At 43.4% G+C, this 18,251-nt stretch overlaps 1 long non-coding RNA gene across 1 annotated transcript in view; it reads left to right on the top strand.

The window, feature by feature from the left end:
* The first annotated feature begins 3,215 nt into the window (after positions 1-3,215).
* LOC142831145 (uncharacterized) overlaps positions 3,216-18,251 on the top strand; it is a 30,857-nt gene continuing 15,821 nt past the window's right edge. The window contains exons 1-2 of the long non-coding RNA XR_012906803.1: positions 3,216-3,870; positions 11,493-11,550. This is a non-coding gene — a long non-coding RNA (uncharacterized LOC142831145). The remainder of the gene's footprint in view (positions 3,871-11,492; positions 11,551-18,251) is intronic.

Raw genomic sequence — 18,251 nt, 5'->3', positions numbered from 1 at the left:
ATTTGAGGCACTAAAGGCACAGGCATGAGCCAAGTACAGTGCAAGTAGGCACTGTCCATGCATCTCTATTTTGCTTACATAAATAAACATTAGCAGTTATTCTTTCTGGCTACGTCTACACTGGCACCTTTTTCCGGAAATGCTTAAAACGGAACAGTTTTCCGTTATAAGTATTGCCGGAAAAAGTGCGTCTACATTGGCAGGATGCTTTTCCGGAAAAGCCCTTTTTCCGGAAAAGTGTCTGTGGCCAATGTAGACGCGCTTTTCCGGAAAAAAGCCCTGATCGTCATTTTCGCAATTGGAGCTTTTTTGCAGAAAAGACTACTGAGCTGTCTACACTGGCCCTTTTCCGGAACAGTTTTCCAGAAAAAGGACTTTTGCCCGAGTGGGAGCAGCATAGTTTTTCCGGAAAAGCAGCTGATTTCTTACAGTAGATCGTCAGTGCTTTCCTGGAAATTCAAGGGGCCAGTGTAGACAGCTCGCAGCTTATTCCAGAAAAGCGACTGCTTTTCCAGAATAAGTGGCCCAGTGTAGACACAGCCTCTGAGTGTAGATTGTCAATTTGTGGAGGCTTTCCTCTTTCTGACAAATAGATATTAAACCCACTCTTCCCACATGCAACCTAAAAGCCAGTGTACTCAGCCTGTATACTACCTTATAGCACAAAGCCATTGGGGAAATACTATGAGGCTACTTCTAGACTGCAGGCTTCTTGCACAAGAAGCTTTTTTCAGAAGAGGTCTTCCACAAAAACTTCTTGTACAATAATTCGTCCACGCTGCAAAAGCGCATCGAAAAAGCAATGTGCTTTTGCGCAAGAGAGCATCCACAATGCCTGGATACTCTCTCACAAGTAAGCAGTGATTGCTATGTACAGAATGGCCACCAGGGCACTTGTGCTTTTTCCTTTCCCTCTTCTTGTGAAAAAAAACCCTTTTCCGCATCCACATACGCCTTTTTGCGCATGAGCTCTCGTAGAATGAGGATTACCATTTGTGCAAAAACTCCTCTAGTCTTTCAATTTACTTGCACAAAAATGCTCTTGAGGTGTGGATGCTCCACAAGTTTTTGCAGAAAAACGGCCATTTTTCCACAAAAACTCTGTAATGTGGACATAGCCTGCGTGAGCTGGATTTCTTTTTGGAGTTTCTTAAAGAACTAAATGTCACATCTGTAGCTACTAAAAAAAAAAAGCGCCAGTCTAGACACGATTCTCCGGAAAATAAGCCCTTTTCCGGAGGATTTATTTGAAGTAGGAATAAGAGCCTCCGGAAAAGGGCGCTTTTTCCGGAGGATCGGGGCCAGTGTAGACGCTCTTTTCCGGCTTTTTTAAAAGCCGGGAAAAAACGGCGGACATTTTTATTTAAATGCCGCGGGGGATATTTAAATCCCCCGCGGATTTCCCTACTACCATAGGTGAAATTTACATGCCCCTTCCGGAAAAGGGGCCAGTGTAGACGTAGCCAGAGTGTCTCTTTTTCATACACACACACTCTTTCTCTCTCTGTGTAGCCCTCAACCCCACACCTTCTGCTTAAAGCGCTCTCCCTTCCAGGAGGCCTGGAGCTGGCCCATGACAACGTACCAAAATTCATGAATTGCCTCCCCCTCCCCTGCAAACATTATTGCTCACCCCTGGCTAATACCCACCTTCCACCCACCCACATACGCTCATCCAAAACACAAACAAAACCCTTGAACCTGGTCTGACAAAACTCCTTGGGTGTATCTAGACTACACCCCTCTGTTGACAGAGAGATGTAGCTTAGGCATATCAAAATTGCTAGTGAAGCAGGGATTTAAATATCCTGCGCTTCATTAGCATAAACATGGCCTCCACTTTTTTTCAAAATTGATTTAAAAAAAACCCGGCAGTTTAGTCACAGATCTATCAAAAATAAACCCTTTTTTTGAACAGATCCTGTAAACCTCATTTTTTGTCCAAAGAGGGATGCAGTCTAGATGTAGCCCTTGTGGGTTACAAACCCTCTTTGTTTTGGTGGTGGAGTTGTAATTAACTCATCCTGACAATTGTGCTAGCTGTAGGGTGTGTTCACACTCAAAGAGATTTGTGACATGTGCAATCACCAATACTGAGAAGCATAACAGTATGAAGTAGAAGTACTCCTCTTTCTGTTAGTAGTAAACTACCTTTACAAGCAACTTGAATTCATGTTTAGAAATTGACCGTGCCTGTGAAATACCTGCTGAGTAGCAACTCTGATTCACTCAGCCTGAACTTATTCTTGATGCAGGAAACCTTCATAACCTCCTTAACTAAGGGAGCCCAGCCAGCTGTTCTCAGTGTGGCAGAAATACTCTTGATCGGCATGACCAAAGACACCCAGCTCATCAGAATAACCCCAAACCTTTCACATAGCTAACTAGCTGTGAAAGGATCAAAGTACAAATGTGAGTGAGAGTCTCTGCACAGCATGACACAGAGGAGTGCTCTCCTAACACAAAGTATGGTTCGGTTATATTGTAATGCAACAGCATGAATCTTTCTTTTCTAAGGGCTGCACATGTTGCTGCAGATGCTAATGCCGCATCAGATGTGGCCCCTTTGTGAGCATTAGAGTGCTCTATTAATTGCAGCATTGTCATTAGCTGCATTCCCTTATTTTTAAAGTAATTCTTTTCACATTTGCATATCTGAAAAAACTGCTTCCTCCAAGGACATGTAAGTGGGGTATGTAAATGTATCCGGGTGGAGAGGGGGAGAGTAAAGAGCTGAGGGAAGTAACCTGACTTCAGAGAAAAACTATCCCAGTGCAGCAGAAGCAACAGCATAAGGGTTTGTTTTAGTTATTATTAGAAATCTATTCTGGCCCTTTAATATGTATGAGCCACAGCTGCTACATTACAGAGAGTGTCTGGTCTTGATTCCAGACTATTCCCCAAATCAGTGCTTTTATGACATTGTCAAATATGTTAATATTCCCTCTTATCCCTCCCTTCCACCACCAACCATGACAAGCTCAGCAGCTTTTCTTAACCAGGAAAACACCATTTTTAAATGTTTTAAGATTCCCTGCATTTGTTAGAATCTTGACTGAAGTTATCCTTAGCACAATTTAGTATCTCCCCCTTAGTTCTAAGGATATTCTACTTTAATTTTTTTTATTTTCTATAGGAAATCTAGTTTTTAGTGACTATTTAAATAAAATAAACAAACAAACCAACAAATAAATAATGATTTCTATTTCAAAGAACACAATATTTAATGGCAACTCGATGTGAAGCAGCATTTCTATAGAAGAGGCTGAATTGTGTGTGCTGTGATATTGGCCATTCCCCTTTATAACTTATTCGACCTATTTAACAAAGTTTGTATTTATTTATACACTTGCTAAACAGAAAGCAGATTCAAAATCATATTTTTACTCCAAACAGAGTTTTTGTAAAGGTATTGGACAGTAAAAAAAAAAAAAATCTTTCTGAAAGAACTGTTGGAGAAAAAAGGAAAAATTCATTATCTCCTCTTTCCCAGAAAAAAAATCAATACTTGAAATCTTTTGTCTATCTTTATAGTTAGTTGAGAAAATGAGGCCTCGTTATGAGAATTGCCATGATTTCCCTGCTGTGGGGTTTTTTTTATTTCAATTTTTTGTCAGTTTCAACATTTGAAAAATGCTGACTGTCTCTATTGACTGGGAGGATTTGCAATCCAAATAGGAAAGTTGAACATTTATTTTGTAAGGGACGGGGGTGGGGGCAACATTGGTGTCTCTATTCAGGGAAACTGCTTTCTGTGTCGGAGGACTTATCTTTACTCACTGCATCGATGCGGCACCAATTTTGCACAGCTGGTGAAGATGCACTATGTTGAAGGGAGAGGACTCCACCAATGGCGGAAGCTACATTAGGGTACGTCTACACTGCAATACTATTTTGAAATACCTAGCACTATTCCGAAATATCTTAGTCTGTGCCTACACAGCAGGCAGTTATTTCAAAATAGTGTCAAAATACTGTCAAGCTGGAGGACTTCTTACTCTGACTCTTGTAATCCTCATTGTACGAGAAATAAGAGAAATGGAAAGGAGAGTCCTGCATTTCGAAATAAGTGCTGTGTAGATGCTCCCTATTTCTAAATAAGCTATTTCAAAATAAGATACGCAATTGATTTATCTCAATTTGCATAGTTTATTTCGAGGTAAGCCCTGCAGTATAGATACACCTTCTGTTCCCCTCAGCAGCTGCAGACACCATTTAAGTCAATGTAATATACTTCACTCAGGGAAGTGGGTTTTTTTCTCATCCATGAGTTTTTTTTTTCTCATCCATGAGCGACATAAGATACATCAGCCTAACTGGTAGTGTAGACATCAATAACCAACTATTTTATTTATATACGTTTTCATTGTACCAACTGCTTAATATCTTTGTTTCTCTTGCTCCTGGCTCCCTCAAGGTGGGTGTTACTCATAAGTGGGTGGGTGTTACTCATAAAATCTCTGCTCAGTTAGATCCTGTAAGTTTACTCCAGTTCCTCTGTGTGTTCTGTGAGTCAGTCAACATTTTTCATTCTTACTGTAGGCTATAGGGTTAAATCCGGGTCTTGCTGAAATCAACGCAAAACACCCATTGACTTCAGTGTGGCCAGAATTTTACCCATTCTTTCTAATAGTACTTAAATATCATTTTTGTCTCCTTTATCTCTGCTTCTTTCTTTCATCTGGTGTGGTTGCACTTTGAATAACATTTCCTGTGGTGACTAACAAGCCTCGTTAACATCGGGGAGATCTCTAATGTCTCCATCTTCTGCTGCTTCTCATTGTTGAACATTGTTGACCAGAAAAGCTACCTAATACATTCTGTATGGGAAACTACTTACCACAGCAGGGGGACATAGTTGTTCCCAAAAAGCTCTCCAAAGTACAGAGGCTGTTAAATAAGCTAGATAAATATGGTTGCCCCCTATTTAGCACACATAGACACAATTATGTGTGTTAGTGACAGTGGAGGAGACAGACATGACAGAGCAGGGCATGTAACTCACTGTACTTTACTTTCTATGGGATGAAATAATATTTGTTTCATCAGGGAGACAAAGTTTGAAAAAAATGTGTGTCCCATCCTGAACAGGATGGCTGTGTCTACACTGGCATGAATTTCCGGAACTGCTTAAAACGGAATAGTATTCCGTTTTCAGTTTTTCCGGAAAAGGAGCGTCTACATTGGCAGGCTGTTTTTCCGGAAAAGCCCTCTTTCCGGAAAAGCGTCTGTGGCCAATGTAGACGTGCTTTTCCGGAAAAGACTACTGGGCTGTCTACACTGGCCCTTTTCCGGAACAGTGTTCCGGAATAAGGACTTATGCCCGAGCGGGAGCAGAATAGTTTTTCCGGAATAGTGGCTGATTTTGTATAGTAGAGCGTCGTTGCTTTTCTGGAACTTCAAGGGCCAGTGTAGACAGCTCGCAGCTTATTCCGGAAAAGCGGCTGATTTTCCAGAATAAGTGGCCCAGTGTAGACACAGCCAAACAACTAGAGCAGTGAAGGGCAAACAAAACTAGTGAGTGGGCTGCATGACTGACCCTCTCTCCGCTCAATGGACCACATGACTAGTGGTGGGCAATTTGCAACCCGTGACCCACTGGGGTTTCACCTGCAGCCTGTACACTCCCTCCCTGTCCCCTACCCCCGTTACCCTCTCGCGCTCTTGGGCAGAGGAGCCCCTCACTTTCTACTCCTTCCCTACCCTCCCAGCTGAGTGCCAATAATCCATCCCTGCTGCTTTCCCTCCCTCCCAGAGATTTAACAGCTGCAAACAGCTGATTCACAGTGTTCAAGGTCTGGGAGGGAGGGAGGGAGAGGAGTAGGCACAGAATACAAATCAGTGGATTCATGGCACAACGGAAGTGCAGGAAGAGAGGAGGAGGAGGAGGAGGAAGTGTGGGGCTCCAGTGCGTGAGAGGTGAGTGGGGGAAGAGGGCAGGGAGATAACGCTCGGGCCACAGGTAGAACCTCAGTGGGTCACGGGCCACAGGTTCCCCACCACTGAACTTGAGAAATAAGGCAAAGATCTGCCTACCCTACTTGTGACGAGGATTTCTCAGGTATGTGGAATTGTTTCTCTCCTATACCCATCCTCTTGTATCTATTGGCAGGGCACATAGATTGATTTGAACTCTCCTGTCACATACTGGACAAAGTAGCCTCATTATGTATCAGGTAAAGTCCATGCACCACAAAGGAAAAATTAACGGATTTCCCTATTCTTGTGTCTCTCTCTCTTCTCAACAGTTTCTACACTAAGGCAGGGGCTCTGGAATGTCATTGCACCATGACCCCTTTCTGACAACAAAAGTTACTTCACCACCCCAGAAGGTGGGGACAGGGACTGAACTCTGAGCCTACTCAAGCCCCCTGTTCCAGGTGTGGGAGCCAAAGCCTGAACCCAACTGCTATGCTCAGGGACTTCAGCCTCAAGCCGGGAGCCTGCAACCTAAGTCCTGCTGCCCACAGCTAAACCTCTTGATCCCTGGCTTCAGCCCTTGGCAGTGGGGCTCAGGCTTCAACCCTGACCCCTAGCAAGTCTAAGCCAGTCAAGGCATCCCCATTCAAAGAAGGTCATGACCCACTTTGGGGTCTTGACCCACAGTTTGAGAACTGTTGCACTACGATGTAATGCACTGCTTCTGGTCTTCCTTCTGAATATCACATCAATGCTCTAATTAATTTTGCACATAATATTGCAGAATAATTATTGCATTTAAGTGAATCGTGATCTGCTTATGGGTAAGAAATAGTTAAATACATCCCAAATTTTCTGCAATTAATTCTTTGTTCAGCCCTTCCAGCAAATATGAAGCTAAAACGGATTTTCTTTTTTGGACATTTAAGTGCTAAAGATGATACCCTCTCTACTACTTAACACAGAAAGGTAGTGTCAGGCTGAAAAATTCATGCAGTTTAACTTATCTTATCCATTATTTATGAAAAAGAGTTTGATCTCTGGCCTGGTAAATAAAAATTTGCAATGTTTGAAGCAGCATGTAACTCAGGAATACATCTTTAAACTGGTTTTTTTCACATCAGACTAGCTGTATCTCTATGGCTATGTCTAGACTACAGGCTTCTTTCGGAAGAAGCTTCCAAGCAAACTTCTTCTGAAAGAGAGCGTCCACACTGCAAAAATGCATCGAAAAAGTGATCTGCTTTTTCTAAAGAGAGCGTCCAGACTGAATGGATGCTCTCTTGCATGTAAGCTGTGATTGCTATGGACCAGGGAACCTGGGCTTTTTCCTCTTTCCGCTGCTTCTCATAAAACTCCCGCTTCTTTGTCTACACACACCTTTTTGTGAAAGAACTCTTTCACAAAAAGGCTTCTTTCTTGTAGAATGAGGATTACCAATGCCGGAAAAAACCCTCTTTTTTTTTATTTTCTTGTGGAAGAACGCAATTGCAGTGTGGACGTTCCTCAAGTTTTGTCAGAAAAATGGCTGTTTTTCGGACAAAACTCTATGTTGTAGATATATCCTATAAAGTGGTTAATAATGGATTACATTGATAGCATTTCAAGCCACTATCTCTGATCATGCTCTTCACAATCATGTCTGAATTAAATAACCTTTTAGGACCTGATCTTGCACCCACATAGGTATCCACCTGGAATTTTTACTGCTAAAGAAACATGCAATGAAAACTACAAAAAGATAAATATTTGTAATTTGCATATGTTGCTAACTACTGTATGTCTCATAGCTCCAAAAGAATTATGCAGGCCTGCAGTTTTACAACTTGTGGAATGTTCAAGACCAGATAATACCACAGCAGATAATACTACAGAGAGAAAACTGGGAGTAAGAGTAATGAAACTGGAAAGAAGTAGGATATGTCTACACTGTAGAGGTTTTCCAGAAAAACGGACATTTTTCTGGAAAAACTACACTTATGTCCACACTGCAATTGCATTCTTTCAACAGAAAGTTGAAAGAACGCAAGGGTTTTTCTGACAGCAGTAAACCTCTTTCTACGAGAAAGAAGCCTTTTTCCAAAAGAGCTCTTTCAGAAAAAGGTGAGTGTGGACGGGGAAGAGGGTTTTTTTCTTTTTTTCCAAAAGAAGAGGCCTCCAGGAAAAAGCACAGGTGTCCTAGTGGCCACTCTGTCCATAGTAATTACAACTTAAATGCAAGATAGAGTCCAATCAATGTGGATGATATCTTTCAAAAAAGCAGATTGCTTTTTTGATGTACTTTTGCTGTGTGGATGCTCTCTTTCAAAACAAGTTTTTCCAGAAGGTCTCTTCTGGAAAAGCTGCTTCTGAAAGAAGCTTTCAGTCTAGATGTAGCCAAAAAGGAGAAGGTGGTAAAGGACAGGGGAAAAGAGGAGTTAAGTGGAATGGAAGTATTCATTATTTGAGTCATTTCAATGTTTTTTTTAATCAATATGTATCTAGAAATGATGAAAAAATGGTTAAGAAAAGTTTGAGAAGAAAAAAAGGCTGTAACTCCATGACCTACAAATCTGTCCCTGTGACTGGCTGCTGGCTAGGAAGCCTGAGCCAGCTCTCTGTCATGCCAGCTTCATCGGGAAAGGTTAAGTTAAGTTGAGTAAACCCAAGACTAAGCAGCATATACACTGGCTTATGTGTAGTCAGGGTGCTACATAATGCTGGCAGGAAGTAAGTAGTGTGAGAGGAGGAAAGGGAGGGGCCAAGTCATGGAATGTTGTGCTCTCCTGCTATCTGTGGAAGCTAGTTATTCCTGAGACTGTAGGTCAGAATCTGTCTGTAAATAGAACTGATTCTGACAATTGGGAATAGATACCTACAGTGAAGAACAAGGGTGACTGCACTACAGCAGCGATCTCTGGCTGGTTGTTGGACACAGAAGTGGCCACAGATTGAGAGAACTCTTAGGCTGTGTCTAGACTACATGCCTCTGTCTTCAGAGGCATGTAGATTAGACACATAGGCAAAGGCAAATGAAGCCGCGATTTAAATGATCGTGGCTTCATTTAAATTTACATGGCTGCTGCGCTGAGCTGACAAACAGCTGATCAGCTGTTTGTTCACTCAGCGCGCTAGTCTGGATGCTCCCCTGCCGACATCAAAGCCCTTTGTCGGCAGCCCCGTTATTCCTTGTGGGATGAGGTTTATCGGGGCTGCCGACAAAGGGCTTTGATGTTGGCAGGGGAGCGTCCAGACTAGCGCGCTGAGCGGACAAACAGCTGATCAGCTGTTTGTCGGCTCAGCGCGGCAGCCATGTAAATTTAAATGAAGCTGCAATCATTTAAATCGCGGCTTCATTTGCCTTTGCCAAAACAAGAAATCTACATGGCTCCATCGACGGAGCCATGTAGTTTAGATGTACCCTTAGAGTCCCATAGACTGCATGGAATGGCAATGAATTTTGGGCACCTCTGATCCCATATAAATGGGAAAAGAAATCAAGAAACAAGTGCCAAATTTCTTTGAATACTAAACTTCTTTCAATAGTGGTCAGCTATTTTGACTTTGCCTTTAACCTCAGATAGGTTTGAAAAGCACTGCCATTTGCTGAGTATATGCCAACCACTGCACACCCTACACAGTACTGCACAGTAATGCAGTAATATATGTACAACATATGATCTGTGAAGTATCATATGAAAACTAATAATCCATGGGTCATTAATATAATTATAAAATGCAGGTATTAACCTGGGATGTAAAATCCCTCTGTCTAATGTTACTAGAATATGTTTACAACAAAGAGACTCATCTAGGGAAAGATGATTAATAGATTATCTCCTGCCAAAGGAAAAAAAGCATGACACCTCCAACCATTTGTATATCATCTACCTGCAGAGGATGAAACAGCAAGGAATCTTATCTTTCAGAACTTAAGATGCCTTTATTCAGCATGAACATTATCTAAGGATACCTTTCAGAAGAATGCATTTCAGAGAGCCACTGGACAAAAGAGGAAAACGAGATCCCCGTTATCTTTCAACCAAGGAGACCAAGAAACAGAGCAGTTTGGACTTTATGGGTGATCCTGACCAAGGAGGTGTCAGCAACTTAAGAAGGAGTTATGATAAGGATCTCATCTTGAACCAAGACTAGTTTGTCAAGTATTAGACACCAGAAAAGATGTTTTTACTTTTATTTGTAAATCACTTAAAACCTATTTTACCTTATTTCCAAATTGACTCTGTAATGTGTTTGATTTGAAGTGACTATTAACTCCAGCTAAAGCAATAAGCTGTAATGCTTTTGTCTCTTTAAAGGCACAATAAAACTTATTAGTTTTCTAATACATGTTCTACGAAAGGGCTAGATATTTCAGGACAGATGATTTTGGGAAAAATCTAGAACTGGGAGGATGTTGGGGGTCACGTTACTAGTACTAATCAATAGTGATGGAGTGTGTCTGAATCAAGGCTGCTTAGTTCAGATATATCCGGGGCATGTTTGTTTGAGAGCATCCAGACAGGGAGCTACAGCATCAGAGCATCTTAAAGCACTCAGAATTATAGGACAACTGGTGACAACTTCTCACTGGCCTCAGTTGAACTCCAAAACATGACAATTTTGCAAAATTGTGCGTTGGGTGATCATTATAACTCTTAAAAAACAAAATGTTTATGGAAAAATGAGACATGCCTCATAGCCATATGGTATCAGCAGGCTTAATCATACCCAAGGTCTGACCAGTTTAAATGATTTGGCAGCTTGGTGTCTGAGTGACATCTGGTGGGATTTTTTTATTTTCTTTTGGAAATTTGTTCAACATTATGAACCTCAGGAAGTTTGCAAGGTTTCTGCAAATGAGTTTGAAGGGCTTGTTCACCAGAGCTTGAATTACCAGTAGGTTCCCCAATCAGTTTTCATCTTTGGAAGGCAAGAGAATCCAACAGCCTAGCTATAAATCTCTTGTACTTTGTGCTTTCAGGAGCATGCTATAAGTCTTGCAGTACAGTATCATTAGCATTTCCATCTGAATCTTGGAGCAGTGCGTCATGTGTGTCTATGATTTTTTTCTTTGCTAGAGCAAACGCAGCACAATTGCAAATACATCTTCTGTGAGTATGCACTTTAGCAAGTCTAAAGATTAGTAATCACACAGAGCAGCTATTTCATGAGGAGTGACAGAGCCCGTGTTTGACCTTCATTCATAATAGGAAGGAGATCACGTTTAGAGTTTTATACAAGTCCCACAATAGTCCCACATTGTAATCCTAGCAAGCTTTTTTTTTCTGATTTAACAATTTCACCACTTTAAGTCATATTAAAGAAAGGCTTTGCTGAATTGTGTAGTAGCAGTAAAAAAAAGGCTGTTTATTTAATTGTCCAGTATATTTACTACTAGAATATCAGAGAAACTCATAAAGATGGCATTCAAAAAACTAAATTAAAATAATATTACTAAGGTTGCAATCTTAACCTATCAAAAGTTAGGAAGTGCCAGATTGAACACCTATGCAACTTTGATTTGTCCCTCTAGTGCATATGCATTAGGATACAATCTCTAATTATATTGTAACATTCTCTTTTCCCCACAGGGTTCCTGCCTCATTCAGTGCACAAGATGGGCAATGCTCAATGAGCAGCTATTCAATGGTTTGTTTTCTCCTTATTGTTCATTGTTTGACCCTAGACCTTATTTACTGCTTACTATTCAAATGTGTCTCTGAAGATGAAATGATTAATTTCCTCAAGGGATTTTCCATGGTGCTCATCACTGTCATATCTGAGTGCTTCACAACAAATAATTTATAGTCACACAACTCTGTGAGATGAGCTTATCCCACTTTTATTGATGAGGAGCTGATGTACCTAGTGTTAAGATCAGAAGTGTCTACTGTTATTGTGTGCCCAATCTGAAATGACCAGATTTTTTCAGAATACTTAGTGTTATATTTGTGTATTCAAGCACCGTTTCCACTGAGTTCTGTTGCAGCTGTGAGTGCTCAGCAGTTCTGCAGATCAAGCTCCAGAGTCTCAAGTTGGGCAACCAAAAATTGAGGAACAAGGTGTGGCCACTTGTGCAAAGTTTGGCATTAGTCTTTTGCTAGAAACACTGTGGCAAAGACTAAAGGCATCGATCAAAGCCACATGGGAAAGACAGGGGCACAGGAACAAATCTGGGCACTTACCGGTAGGAGTTAAGATAAAAAAAAACCTAGATATAATATATTCATAAAATTACCATATGGATAATTACTCCAGCCAGGTCAGGCTAGTCATTTTAGAACTCGAAGTATTCAAAGTATTAGATTTAAGTGTAAAAGAGAAATAAAAATTATGGAATGCATAGACTAGTCAAAACACAAAAACAACATGCTTTGAAAGAATACAATTACAGAGAACATATGTGTATTGCAGGAAGTAACAAGTAGTAACAACAACAACAGCACAAGCATGTGTCAGGAAGTGAAACAATGTGAAAGAGACACTGTGTGTGTGTGTGTGTGTTTGTGTGTGTGAAAGTCACTGCGTGATACTGTGTGATAAGTGGGAGTTAGCGTGAGAGAGTGGGTGAGTGAATGTGTGGCAGTGTGTGTGGGTATGTGGGTGAGTGACAGACATTGTGTGTGACACTGGGTATATTTAAGGTTTTTCAAAGAACTTGTATTACTTGCTTTAATGTCATGTGGCTCCCAAAGAGATAAACTAAAAACCAGCATGCCTGTGGGGATAGACTATGAGAGAGTTCATAGGCTACTGCTTAGGGTTGACAGGTGTCCAGTTTTGGGCCCTCTGCCTGGTTAAAAAATCCAGAAAATACCAGACATGTGCAATCTCTGGTATTTCCTGGTTTTCTGGCTGGGCACCGGACGGAAGCCTGGAGGGCGTGGGAGCGGGGGTGGGTGGAGTGACTGGAAGGTGGTGCGTGATTGGTGCTGGGAGCCCTGGTCACGTGTGAGGAGGAGGAGGAGGGGCAGTCCGGTCCATGCTCCTGCATGCTGGACAAGCGCATGGTGGAGCCGCAGCCTGACTGACTCACATGGGATGGGAGCACCCTGAGATCTGCGCAGCCCAGGTCTGTCTTTCTCCCTGCTGGCTGATTAGCTCCCATGCCCCCTCTAGCCGGCTGGTTGGTTGATTCTCCCTGACTTCTCCTTCCAGTCTTCCCCGGCCAGTCCCCCTCCTCCTCCAGCTTTACCTCCAGCTGGCCGGTTCCTGCTCCAAAACTTCCCCCGCCAGCCCTGCTTCTGGAAGCCAGTTCATCCCTCCTCCTCCTCCTGAGCTCCCCCAGCCAGCCCCTGCCAGCCGCTCCCCTCACCAATATTCCGTGGCCAGCCCCGTTCTGTCTGACCGCCTTTCCACCACCAGCCCTGTTTCCTGCCGGCCCCCCATTTCCTGCGGCCAGCCCCGTTACCCCCCCCCTTAGTTCTGTTCCCCATCCCCCCGCCTCCCAATGAGCACCGCTCTCCTCCTGGCTGGTTCTTCCTCCCCTCCCTCCATGAAGCGTGTCCGGTATTTTTTTTTATGACTACCTGGTAACCCTATACTGCATTGGCTCGGGAGATTCCAAATGGGTCACAGGCTAGAGGTAAGTTGGGATTTTGTAGTCTTCATACCAAAAATGGGATCCAGACTGCTGGCCTGCCCAAGAAGTCTCTTCCCACTCCCATCCCTCTGCAGCAAGCTGAGAACTTGAGGGCCTGCCCATGCTGTCTCCCCCAGACTCAGCTCTAGCCCTTTGCAACCAACAGAGAAACTGGCTGATAGCCCCAGTCCAGCTCCCTGTGCCCTGGAAAAAAGGCTCACTTGCCAACAGTGAGAGCTGGGCTGGGAATTGCAGCTGTCACATGCTGGGAAAACAAATGGCTGAACCAGTTTCTGGCCAAACAGTTGATACCAGGCTTTGCACCAAAAAGCTGATTTGCCAGATGGGGACAGCTGATAAGTTGCAGTACCTGGAAACAGCTGACAAGCCTGCCCATGCAATACCAGACTGGCTGCCAACAGCTGATCTTTTCCTGGGTGGACCCTCCTGGGAGCAGCTGCAGGGGGAAGAGCCCCTGGAACACATGCTGTCTGCTGTGCGTCCACTGCTAATTAGCTGGATGACATGCAAATCTCTCCAGTGTAGCCACATTTATGTGCAGCTTACAAGGAACACAGAATATTGTCCATTGTATACAATGAATGTGGCAAGGGTCTTGTGATGAAAACAGTAGGTGATTATAAGCTAACTGGGTAGATAATAGTTATATTAGCAGGCCTACTGACAGGGCAACAGGCCCAGGCTGCTGGCACTGCTATTGCAGCAGCAGTAGTGACTGGAGCCCTAGGCCCTTTAAATCACTTCCAAAGCCACACAAGGACTGCTCCAGGTGGCTCTGGGGGCTAGCTCAGTGGGGACTGACACAGCACAGTCTGGGCAGTGCCCTGTCCCTTCTGCCCACAGCCCCATCCCTTCTGAGAGCACAGAGTCACTGCACCCACCTTGCCTAGGGGCCTGGCAATTCTGTGGGCCACCCTGACTAGCATGTTCTCATTCTATATGTGGAGACAAATGCTAGAGGGGGATGAGAGACATACTTTGCCAGTGAATTCCACAGATATTTGCTGGCAGCAGAGGAATGGGTGAGACTGGAATTTTGGTAATGAGTGGCAGTGATGAGATTAAATCCCAGGTTTTTCATGCTCTGGTCCCTAAAAATCAGACCTGAAGCCAGTGTCTGTCAAATTGCTTACTAATTTTGCCTGCAAACTACTTTAAACACACACCCTAGAAATCTGGTCATACTAAGGGTATTTGCATAAACAGATGAAAAACATTACCTAATTTGAACAAGCAAATCTGTTGATAGGTACAGAAATGAGTTGTACATGCACAAAAACATTTGATCTCATTTGCAAATGTGAAATCTGTGCCAATGGCTGTTGATTTTGCCTGTACTATACACTTTTTACATCTACACTTTGCATTGTGGTAGATTTCCCCCGCCCCCCGCAAGTATAACTATGTTGTATATAAGGGGTATATGCCATATGTGCTAAAGGTAAAATAAGCAAAATCAGACCCAGTAGAGAAGTACACAGAGTAACAAATAGCTTCACATTGCATTTTATGCTTCTATATTATTGAATTATATGCTGAATTCTAACATAGGTCAGAGTAGCTGGCAAATGGCAATTTTTAACTTGCTTTCTAGGCACGTAGTACAGTTAGGAAAGATTTTCACATAATCAAAGTTGGATATTTCTAGAGAGATCAAAAGAGTCTGTGAAGTGGAGAGCAGGTGCTACAGACATCTTAGAGGATCTAAGAATGCAATTAACCAGCAAATGAGCCTTGGAAAACCTAGTCTTCCTGAACAGATGAGCACAATAAAAGCCACTGAGAGATGAGATGGCCAAAGCACGCTAATAACAGCAATGAACATATAGACATCTGCCCTGTATCTTAACCTTTAGGAAGAGAGAGTGGATCAGATACAGGGAGGCGAGTAGGTGCAATTATGTAAATGTGTGGGCCTTTTGAAGGAGATGAAAGTTTATTGATTGCTTTTACGGAGGCTCAGTTAAGCAGAACACTGCTTGCCTCTCTTTTTTCACTCCAAGTGAATTGGTACTTGGGATGGCTAGTCCTGGATGAAAACAGTAATGTGGCTCATAGTAAATTAGAGAAAACAAGTGATCAAACTTCACTTATATTCTAACTTTTTTCTATGATTCTTGTGAGCATCAAATTCCAGCAGTGAAGGTACCTCACAAGCTCTTTAAATTGTATGGATCTTTAGCCATGGGTGGTATTTTGCATTAATTACGTTCTAGACAAATGAGTGCACAGAAAAAGATAACCTATTCTGAACAACTTCTTCTGATACCAAAAAATTATACAAGGCTTATATAAAATAGCAGGAAAGTGAACTTCCAAAACTTTTCAAATGGGCAGAATGAAAATTCTTTTATAACTCTGCTCTTATTTTTTTCCTGAGCTCTGCAATCTACATTTCAGTAGCTTACATAGGTACAAAAGTACTAAACACCAGGTCCACTGATAGGGGGAGGGAGCAAAGAGGGCAGTTGACCCGAGGCCTGGTGATTCAAAGTGCCTCAGGGCTCCAGCTGCCATTGCTGTTCAAGTAACAGCAGCGGCAGCCACAGTCTCATGTCCTTTAAATTACTGCTGGACTGCCACGCTGGGTGCTCTGGGCAGCACTAAGGGCTGGGGGGTGGTGCTGAAGCAGCTTTGAGGCAGAGCTGATGCCCAGCTGCCCTTGGCCCTACCCCTTCTACCCTCAGCCCTGTCCCTTCTGAGAGGGTGGATCCAGCTCCCTTGACTTTGCCCGGAGGTCTGCAGAGGCTGTCAGCTCTGCTGCTAATCACAAAAGCTATCCCATTATATTATAGGCATTCAGCTCAGGATTTTCTGCTGTGACTCAATGGATCAGGGAATGTCAGGGCCAGAGAATTCAACTGTGGGGCTAGAGGAATGTGGTGGTTCATCATGAGACAAGCAGATAAAAGATAAAAGTAAGCAAATGTAACTCAGGTAGCTTTAGTAGTCCAGGCTCCTACAGATCATTTGACAAAAGAGCACTATCTCTCTCTCTCTCTCTCTCTCTCTCTCTCTCTCTCACACACACACACACACACACACACACACACACACAACATCCTATGGGCTACATCTACATTGGCCCCAAATTCCAGAAAAGGCATGCAAAGCAGGTAAGTCAGAATAGGGAAATCCGCGGGGGATTTAAATATCCCCCGCGGATTTAAATAAACATGTCCGCTGCTTTTTTTCCAGCTTGGGGAAAAGCCGGAAAAAAGCGTCTAGACTGGCGCGATCCTCCAGAATAAAGCCCTTTTCCGGAGGATCTCTTATTCCTACCTTCAGGTGGACATGTTTATTTAAATCCGCGGGGGATATTTAAATATCCCCCGCGGATTTCCCTATTCTGACTTACCTGCTTTGCATGCCTTTTAAATAAAATTCCTACTCCAACCCCACAGCCCTGCTGGTCATGTTCCAACTTGAGTAACAGTATAAAGGCCAGTGGAGCAGCTCAGTCAGGGCTGACCACCACAGAAGAAGGAAATGCTGCCAGAGCTCGGCAGGAGGAGCAGCAGACTGACTGACTCACTGACGGATGGATATATGGATGGATAGATGGATGGATGGATGGACGGTTGTTGTAGCAGTGGAGGCCAGCTAGCCAGCCAGCCAGCAGAGACCATCTGGGGAAACTCCCAGTCTGGAGAAGGTAAGTGGCGAAGACACTGACTGCCATAAGGCAAGTAGAAAGTAGCCCAGGGTGGGGAATTGGAGCCCCAAGAGCTCAGCATATTGCGGATGGATTCCCCACTGAGCTATTGGTGAGACACACCTACCACTGATAGGGCCCGGGGTTGGGACCCAGTGGAGAAGGAGAGCCTGGGTATCCCCTACCCCCACCTCCATTAAACACCAAGAGGGCACTACCATTGTTGTTACTGACTTTGGCCACTAGGCCCTATTGCTCTGTGGACATGGATTTGTTATTGACTTGGGCCACTGAACTCTCTTTCCTCATAGGCAGGGGTTACTATTAATTTGGGCTGCTGGGCCTTACTCTCCCACAGATGGAGAGAGGCTACTGGTTTTTGCTACTAGGTCAGAATCTTGTTTAGGGAAAAAGGGGTAATGAGAGGCCTGGGAGTACTTGGGGTCTGTAACATTCATGGGGAAGAGCATGTGCTGAGGGGCCTGACAGGCCTGACAACTCTGAGGTGGCTGGGCATACTCCCCCATGACAACTGGGCATACTCCCCCATGATGGAGAATGTGGGCATTTAGTGTGATCTCTCCCCTGATATAAGAGAAAGTGTGGAGGGAAGGAATTGAGTTGCCAAGAGACTGGGAAATAAACCATCAACCCTGGGGAAGGGTGTTATTTTTTAGCAATATCTTTTAGATGGGATGGATGGGGTAGGAGATACAGAGCAAGTGAAGGAGCCCAATTAAGTTATTCCCCAAACCAGATGGAATGGTCAAATTTTGCGTGGACTTTTATAAGGTGAATACTATCTCAAGGTTTGGTGCATACCCAATGCTCCAAGGAGATGAGTTGCTAGAACAGTTGGGACACACGGAATTCATCTCCACGCTAGACCTCACAAAGGGGTATTGGCAAATCCTGCTAACCCCATTGGCAAAGGAGAAAATGATGTTCCCTACACCCTTTGGACTTTATCAGTTTACAATGATGCCATTCCATTTACATGGGGCCGCAGCCACCTTTCAGCAGCTCATGAACCAGGTGCTGAGTCCACACAATGAGTATGCAGTTGCTTACATTGATAACATCATCATCTAT

This window comes from Pelodiscus sinensis, chromosome 12 (assembly GCF_049634645.1).
Source record: "Pelodiscus sinensis isolate JC-2024 chromosome 12, ASM4963464v1, whole genome shotgun sequence".
Lineage (NCBI taxonomy): Eukaryota > Metazoa > Chordata > Testudines > Trionychidae > Pelodiscus > Pelodiscus sinensis.
The sequence above is the reverse complement of the archived record's forward strand: the minus strand, read 5'-3'. Positions and strand labels throughout refer to the sequence as shown.